The sequence below is a fragment of the Nicotiana attenuata genome, unplaced genomic scaffold (assembly GCF_001879085.1).
Source record: "Nicotiana attenuata strain UT unplaced genomic scaffold, NIATTr2, whole genome shotgun sequence".
Classification (NCBI taxonomy): domain Eukaryota; kingdom Viridiplantae; phylum Streptophyta; class Magnoliopsida; order Solanales; family Solanaceae; genus Nicotiana; species Nicotiana attenuata.
Window position 1 is genome coordinate 137,278 of NW_017671623.1, and position 9,225 is coordinate 146,502.

Sequence of the window (9,225 nt, forward strand, 5' to 3'; positions counted from 1 at the left end):
TTCACTAAAATTAGAATCAAATTTAGCTTAAAAAATAGAGCTTACACATGAATTCTAAATCTCATACATCACATGTAAAAATAAGGACCCAACTACATACAGAAAATTATTACTTCATTACCAACCTACAACCAAACATAAAAGATTTCGCAATTCTAACATTTATTTTCAACAACCAAGAGATACAATAAGAGGCATAAGACAACCAAGAGATAGAATAAGAGGCAAAAGAAACTAAAATGATTTCAAGTAATCAAGTCTTCCTCATTCCATTCATATCATGAAAACTACATTTCAATGTTAAGAAGAGTACCTAGGCTGCAGAAACGGCAAAGGAGGCAACAGGGATGAACTTTGTTATTCACTATCCAATGAGCGCAACAAGAGTGTCGAAAATTACAGCGAACAAATAGTAGCAATTTGGAGCAGACAGCAGCAAACTCGTAACAAACAGAAACCCAGAAACTTGAAACCAAAGACAAAGATAGAAGTTGTTTCTATACAACTTCCTCTAAACTAACAAGACCTTAAAAGGAAACTATCTGGAAAAATCTTTAGTATTTTGCAAGCTCCAACAGCTTTCTGTTTTCCCTCCTTTTTTCTGATGTTCTCCCCTTTTTTAGAGTGAAAGATGTTCTTTTTATAGGGGGAGGAAAGTCCTTGGGACAGATTTTTGTTTGGCTAAAAATCTATCCAAAATGATAGATTTTTGACCAAAAATCTGTCCAAAACCAGAATTTTGGTCAATGAACAGTTTTTCTTACCAATTGTGGACAGAATTTTGGAGTATTGTACTCCAAAACAGTCCGCAACAGCAAAAGCAACCAAATCAAGAACCCTACACTCAAGTATTCTCTTTTCTTTCCCTTTCCTCTTAATTTCCCAAATCAGATTCTATGTTTAAACCAAACACATGACTCATATTACTCAAATCTTACTAAAAATACACTCATAACTGTTGAAGTGATAATACACTAAGTATTTCAACACAGACTATCATAAGCATTCAACCTATAGAGTATCACTTCATTAGAACAAATGAACTCTTGTCTTGAAAAGATCAATGACTCAACTAAACAAATTAACCATTTCAGAATGAATCAAGACCACTGATGCCTTTGAACGATGATCAATTAACACAAATAAACAAGCTAACTGAACTTCATAACCTATATCAATCAGTTAACAGAAGAACTAACAAACAAACTAGGAGCTAATCATTTTGACTGTCAAACGATGGTCCAGAAGCAACATGAAACAACTATCAACTGCTAATCCCAAACCAAAACACGATTTGAATCTAGCAAATACCATCTAGTTAAACATGAAAGGATAAAACAAGGTAGACTAACAGAATTGATCATGTTTCCCAGGATATGCCAATCAAAACGGATAACACGACTAATACAAACAATACCAAACGAGTGCATATTAACCAAAAGATTTAAACTTTGAAACAAAATGCATAATTCAAACTAATATACATGAGTCGAAACCAACACTTAAAACTACCTATAAATGATATAAATAAATTGAATCAAAACTGAAACTAATTGAAAAATACTACCCAATTACGTGAGATTTAAACAAGACGGAAACTAAAATACGATCCTAGTCTTAATAATAGAACCAAAAATCAGAAAAAATAAAGAAAAGGGATAGGGTTCTACCAAACGAGGGAAGTCGATGCCAAATCGAACGAGGAGATGCCGAGGACAACGAGCCGTGACTGCCCGACCTTGAACGGGCATTTCTTTCTAGCACACGCCAAAACAAATGAGTTCTAGCGTTGTGCTAAAGAGAAACGAGCGTTTTTGGTCGGGAATAGTCTAAAATGAAGGGCCACTGATGGTCGTGGGCGGTCGAGGCAGTGGCGAGCGATGGTGTGGCGGGCAGCGGGGTAATCGGGTCGGCAGTGATGGGGATTTTGGGGACATAAGTCGGAGATATGGAGTGAGGACGAGAAGAGGAGGAAATGGTGTGATTTCGGCGGAGATTAGAGGTGGCGAACGGCGGCGGGTGGCGGCTAGGGTTTCAGATTTGGCTAGATTTGTAAAGATTGGTGAGGATTTAAAGGATTTGGTGCTTGGATTCATGAAGAGGAGGTTGAGAGGAAGAAAGGGTAAAATTTTGGGGTGGTTTGGACGATGGCCGCCGCCGGTGGGCGATTTCCGGCGGCGGAGCTGGGCGGAGCTGCTGGGAGGAGAAAGAAAAGAGAGAGGAAGAAGAAAGGGGGAGAGGAGAAGAGAAATAAGGGGAAAATGAGGCAATTTTCTGATTTTTAAGGGCTTATATACCTCTTGAGAGATCAAATATGGACCATTAGATTAAGGGTTGATCAACGGTTGAAATTGAATCTCCAATTCATTAAACGAAACGACGTAGTTTCACCGTGAAACTACGTCGTTTAGCTTACCTCTCAGGTGGGCTTCACCAAACCGGGTCAAACAGAATTGGGCCATTTATTTTGGGCTAATTTTTGGCTTAATTTCTTTAAAATTAAACTAGCACAATCCCCATCCCATTTATCAAACCATTAAACAACTCTTAAAACTTATACATATACAAATAAGATCAAAACACACACACACACACAGATATATATATATATATATATGGGGCAAAAATTAGGCATTTACAGCTGCCCCTCTTTGCTCGAGAACATGAAGAGTTTTCGTGCAAAGACAAATGAATGCCATGGATAATTTTTGCTCACATTCACTCTAATGGAAGCATTTTGAAAAAGCTGGTGACCGAACCTTGCTTCTGAGGTTGCCTACATATCCTTGGCTATAAAGGAATCAGGTCAGTGTAGTTCTGGGGAATGTTTTGGTAGCTGGGACTACCAGACATTGGAGTTAAGACTGTTGCTGCTGTTGCTGTTGCTGTTGCTGTTACTTGCTTCTTACATCAAAAGAAAAAGAGAAAAACACTACATATGTCTGCAAACTAAGAGTACAAAATTCCTATCTACGTGTCTTCTGGAGTCAAATCTTGATTCTTGACTTGCTCGCTTGTGTTGACCTTAGATTGGATCTTGATTCTCTTTGAAGAAAAGATTATGACTCAATCTCGATTGCTTGCTTTCTGGATCAGAATTTGAGAAAACAAAACTTGAGAAGCTGTGTTGCCGACACGTTGTCAAAGTTAACTCCAAACTATCCTGTGATCGCCCTTCTGATGATAATTGAAACTGCAAGCTTCGATCGGCATAACCTGTGCTCTGCGGCGAGGCCTGCAAAGCCATCAAAACGAACAAAACGAACAAAAATTTTCTGCCTCAGTTTGGACTAGGAAAATTTTGTGAGTTATCAGCGAAAGCTATAAACTATCTAATTTATTGAAAGCAAAAGAATTAAAGGTGGTACCCTGTATTACTAGGAAGGAAATGGAATCAGGTGTTAGCACCATGTATTATTGATAAAGTGTTGAATCCCTCTAGGTGAAAAAAGGTTCTACCTGAGTTAAACTGTATTAAACAAACTGAGCGTAGATTACTTCTACCCGGAACTATGAGCTGGATCCCTCTAGGCGAAACGATTCTACCTGAGTTAAGCTGCGTAAAACACCCTGAGCGAAGAGTACTTCTACCCGAGAAATATGAGCTGGATCCCCCTAGGCGAAAGGATTCTACCTGAGTTAAGCTACGTAAAACACCCTGAGCGAAGAGTACTTCTACTCGGAACTATGAGCTGGATCCCCCTAGGCGAAAGGATTCTACCTGAGTTAAGCTGTGTAAAACACCCTGAGCGAAGAGTACTTCTACTCGGAACTATGAGCTGGATCCCCTAGGCGAAAAGATTCTACCTGAGTTAAGTTACGAAAATGGGAGGTGTGAACAATAGTGATGCATGCTGAAAAGAGAAAAAATGGAGATTTTAAGAAGCTTACGTTTGGTGACGTTCATCTTTTAGAATTTTCATTCTGCACCGCTTTGTTCCTGCTTCAAACAAAGAGAGATTTATGAGTTTTCAAAGTGGTGGTTGGTTTGTGGCCTTGATGCCTTGAGTAGTTTGATTCACGGCCACTGCTGTCGAAGAACCGATTCTGTCAGCGTGGTACCGAGATGCTCGGCTGCTCTGTATCATTTTCTAGAGACCTTGGATTTACATTATTTCCCCCAACTGTTTCATACCCAGATGTCCATGGTACCACTACCCTTGTCTCTAAGGCAATGCATTTTTTTTTCTTTAAAATCAAACTCAGTTGTCTTGCACCCAGTATCAGTTTGTGTCCGTAGTGCTTATCAACTTTCTCATGAAGCAGGTCCTGCTCATGCGACTTTTTAGTTTCTTTAAAACACTTTGTTTGCTTTATCAAATGAGATCTCAGATGGATTCGTGCCTTCGCCAATGCCATATATGCCCCAAATTGTGCTCGATATTACGGGGGAATTGTAGCTAGTTTTGCAGACACTTCTTTGTTTTGCTTTTGATGCAGGATTAGACCGAAAGGGACTCAAAGAAAAATTATGGTAAAAACGGAATAATAATTGAAAGTAAAAAAGAACAGTGTTTAACAGAAGATGTCCCTTTCGAGGAAAGGAATAGGGAGACTTATCTGGAGGTATGTGCCGACTTCAATGAATCATGACATGCATTTTGGACTGGACGCCTGATCCGTCTAAGCTGTCTAATTCTCAAAATCCGCCGCAAACGTTCATCTTGAATTTGTCTTGGTTGTGCTCATGCCGGAGAATCAAAGACCCTCATTCGGCTAGTAGCGCCTTTTGCAGGTTTTCGCTAACTAACCTCTCTCATTTCTCTACTAACCGTCGCCTTATGGTGCCCATATGGGTTTTCACCAATAAGACTCTCTCATTTCTCTGCTCACTGTCGCCTTATAGTGCCCGTACGGGTTTTCACTGATAAGACTCTCTCATTTCTTTTTCTCTTTTTTTTTTCTTGAATAAGATACTGCAGGAGGGAGGTTAACCAACGCCTTTGGCATGGGGACTTCAAACATTCTAAAAAAAAAAACATCGATCAGAAGTTCTTGAAAGGTAAAAAGGCGAAATGAACCTTGAATTGAATTACAACTTTTGGAACCGTTTTACAGAAAAACCATGAAATAAAACAAACTTCTGCCCCAGTTTTGGAGTATTGGGAATATGGATTTTTTGTTCTGATGGGACCGAACCCAGGGTACGGCTGCCTACGTATCCTTTCGGAATCAGGTCGGACGTAGTTCAATGACTCAGAGATTTGTTGTTTTGGCTTTTTTACAAGTACACATATTCTAAAAAGTGAGAAACAAGGAAGACAAATACTGCCCAAAAAAGATTAACAAAAAGGGTGACACCTATTTGGAATAGCTAGCAAATGATAGCCTTCGTCACTTCGATTTGAGAAAATAAATGCGTGAAAATTCTACAGTGGGTATATATCAGGCATAATATCTTTTGATTGCATCTGCATTAATAGTCATGTCTGGTACCCGTCCTTCTTCATCTACCAAGTACAAGGCCCCTTTTGGTAACACTTTCTTGATGATGTAAGGTCCTTGCCAGTTCGGGGCGAACTTTCCTTTAGCTTCTACCTGGTGCGGAAGGATGCGTTTCAAAACCAGCTGGCCTACCTCAAATCGCCTTGGGCGCACTTTCTTATTGTAAGCGCGTGCCATTCTTTGTTGATATAACTGGCCGAAACACACTGCTGCTAGCCGTTTTTCATCGATCAACATCAGTTGTTCTAATCGGGTCTTGACCCACTCAGTGTCTTCAATCTCTGATTCCACAATAATTCGGAGAGAGGGAATTTCGACTTCAGCGGGTATTACAGCTTCAGTTCCATATACAAGCAGATACGGAGTTGCACCAACAGATGTGCGAACAGTCGTGCGGTATCCCAAAAGAGCAAAAGGCAGCTTTTCATGCCATTGCCTGGAACCTTGGATCATTTTCCTAAGAATCTTCTTGATGTTCTTGTTTGCCGCTTCAACGGCTCCATTAGCTTTTGGCCGGTAAGGGGTAGAATGATGATGCATGATTTTAAATTGTTCGTATACCTCCTTCATCAAATGACTATTTAGATTGGCTGCATTGTCAGTGATAATGGTCTTTGGGATACCAAAGCGACAGATGATGTTGGAATGAACAAAGTCTACCACTGCTTTCTTGGTGACTGCTTTGAAAGTGACGGCCTCCACCCACTTGGTGAAGTAATCAATTGCAACCAAAATGAATCTATGCCCATTTGAAGCCTTTGGCTCGATTGGACCAATAACATCCATTCCCTAAGCAACAAAAGGCCAAGGAGAGGACATGGGATGCAACTCTGAAGGAGGCGAGTGAATCAAATCACCATGAATCTGGCATTGGTGACACTTGCGAACAAAACTGAAGCAATCTCGCTCCATAGTAAGCCAATAATACCCCGCCCGCAGAATCTTCTTCGCCAAAACATATCCATTCATGTGAGGTCCGCACACCCCCGAATGCACTTCACCCATGATCTGCTNCTCATTTTTATTTTTATTTTTCTTTTTTTTCTTTTTTTTTTGAATAAGATACTGCAAGAGGGAGGTTACCCAACGCCTTTGGCATGGGGACTTCAAACATTCTCAAAAAAACATCGATCAGAAGTTCTTGAAAGGTAAAAATGCGAAATGAACCTTGAACTGAATTACAACTTTTGGAACTTTTTTTACAGAAAAACCATGAAATAAAACAAACTTCTGCCCCAGTTTTGGAGTATTGGGAATATGGATTTTTTGTTCTGATGGGACCGAACCCAGGGTAAGGCTGCCTACGTATCCTTTCGGAATCAGGTCGGGCGTAGTTCAATGACTAAGAAATTTGTTGTTTGCCTTTTTTTTACAAGTACACAGGTTCCAAAAAGTGAGAAACAAGGAAGACAAATACGGCTCAAAAGGATTAACAGAAGGGTAACACCTATTTGGAATAGCAAGAAAATGATAGCCTTCGTCACTTCAATCTGAGGAAATCAATGCGTGAAAATTCTACAGTGGGTATATATCAGACATAATATCTTTTGACTGTATCTACATTAATTGTCATGTCTGTTACCCGTCCTTCTTCATAAACCAAGTACAAGGCCCCTTTTGGTAACACTTTCTTGATGATGTAGGGTCCTTGCCAGTTCGGGGCGAACTTTCCTTTAGCTTCTACCTGGTGCGGAAGGATGCGTTTCAAAACCAGCTGGCCTACTTCAAACTGCCTTGGGCGCACTTTCTTATTGTAAGCGCGTGCCATTCTTTGCTGGTATTACTAGCCGAAACACACCGCTGCTAGCCGTTTTTCATCGATCAACATCAGTTGTTCTAATCGGGTCTTGACCCACTCAGTGTCACCAATCTCGGATTCCACAATAATTCGGAGAGAGGGAATTTGACTTCAGCGGGTATTACAGCTTCAGTTCCATATACAAGCAGATACGGAGTTGCACCAACAGATGTGCGAACAGTCGTGCGGTATCCCAAAAGAGCAAAAGGCAACTTTTCATTCCATTGCCTGGAACCTTGGATCATCTTCCTAAGAATCTTCTTGATGTTCTTGTTCGCCGCTTTAACAGCTCCATTAGCTTTTGGCCGGTAAGGGGTAGAATGGCGATACATGATTTTAAATTGTTTGAATACCTCCTTCATCAAATGACTATTTAGATTGGCTGCATTGTCAGTGATAATGGTCATTGGGATACCAAAGCGACCGATGATGTTGGAATGAACAAAGTCTACCACTGCTTTCTTGGTGACTGCTTTGAAAGTGACGGCCTCCACCCACTTGGTAAAGTAATCAATTGCAACCAAAATGAATCTATGCCCATTTGAAGCCTTTGGCTCGATCGGCCCAATGACATCCATTCCCCAAGCAACGAAAGGCCAAGGAGAGGACATGGGATGCAACTCCGAAGGAGGCGAGTGAATCAGGTCGCCATGAATCTGGCATTGGTGACACTTGCGAACAAATCTGAAGCAATCTCGCTCCATAGTAAGCCAATAATACCCTGCCCGCAGAATCTTCTTCGCCAAAACATATCCAGTCATGTGAGGTCCGCATACCCCCGGATGCACTTCACTCATGATCTGCTCTGCTTCTTTAGCATCTATGCATCTCAACAAGTTTAAATCTAGGGTCCTCTTGTACAGAATTTCCCCATTCAGGAAGAAACCACTGGCGAGCCGCCTTATAGTTCTTTTTTTATCTCCTTTAGCATGCTCTGGATATTCTCTTGTTTTCAGGAATCGTTTAATGTCATGATACCATGGTTCACCATCCGGTTCTGTCTCAATTGTATTGCAGTAACCGTGTTGATTCCAAACTTGGATTTCTAGTGGATCAATATGAGTGTTGCCTGGATAAGGGAGCATCGAGGCTAAAGTAGCCAAGGCATCGGCTAGCTCGTTGTGAACCTGGGAATGTACCTGAACTCGATGGATTTGAATCTTTTGCTCAAGTCTTGCACACATTGTCTGTACGGAATAAGCTTGATGTCTCGAGTCTCCCATTCACCTTGGGCTTGTCGGATAAGCAAGTCAGAATCTCCCATAACCAATAGTTCATGCACATCCAGATCGATGGCCATTTTCAAACCCATGATACAAGCTTCGTATTCTGCTGTATTATTGGTACAGAAGAACCGAAGTCGGGCCGTTGCAGGGTAATGATGTCCAATAGGTGAGATGAGGATTGCCCCGATCCCAACTCCTTTGATATTGACAGCCCCATCAAAATACATTTTCCATACAGGGTGATCATCTGGAACCACTTCCTCTATTGAGTTGACCTCTTCGTCTGGGAAGTATGTGCTAAGTGGTATGTACTCATCATCAACTGGATTCTCTGCCAAAGCCTGTGCTTTTATCGCGGTGCGAGTGACATAGACGATGTCGAACTCTGTGAGCAGGATTTTCCATTTTGCGAGCCTGCCAGTGGGCATTGGCCTTTGGAAGATGTACTTCAAAGGATCCATTCTGGATATGAGGTAAGTAGTGTAGGCCAAAAGATAATGTCTCAGCTTCTGAGCGACCCAAGTCAACGCACAACATATCCTTTCTAAAAGGGTGTACTTAACCTCATAATTGGTGAACTTCTTGCTCAAATAATTGATTGCCTGTTGCATCATGTTGCTCCAGAACGCATCCTAAGGAATTATCCATCACCGACAGATATAAAAACAAAGGCCTACCAGGTTCAGGCGGGACCATTATAGGGGGTTTTGACAGATAATCTTTGATCCTGTCAAAAGCTTTTTGGCAATCGTCTGT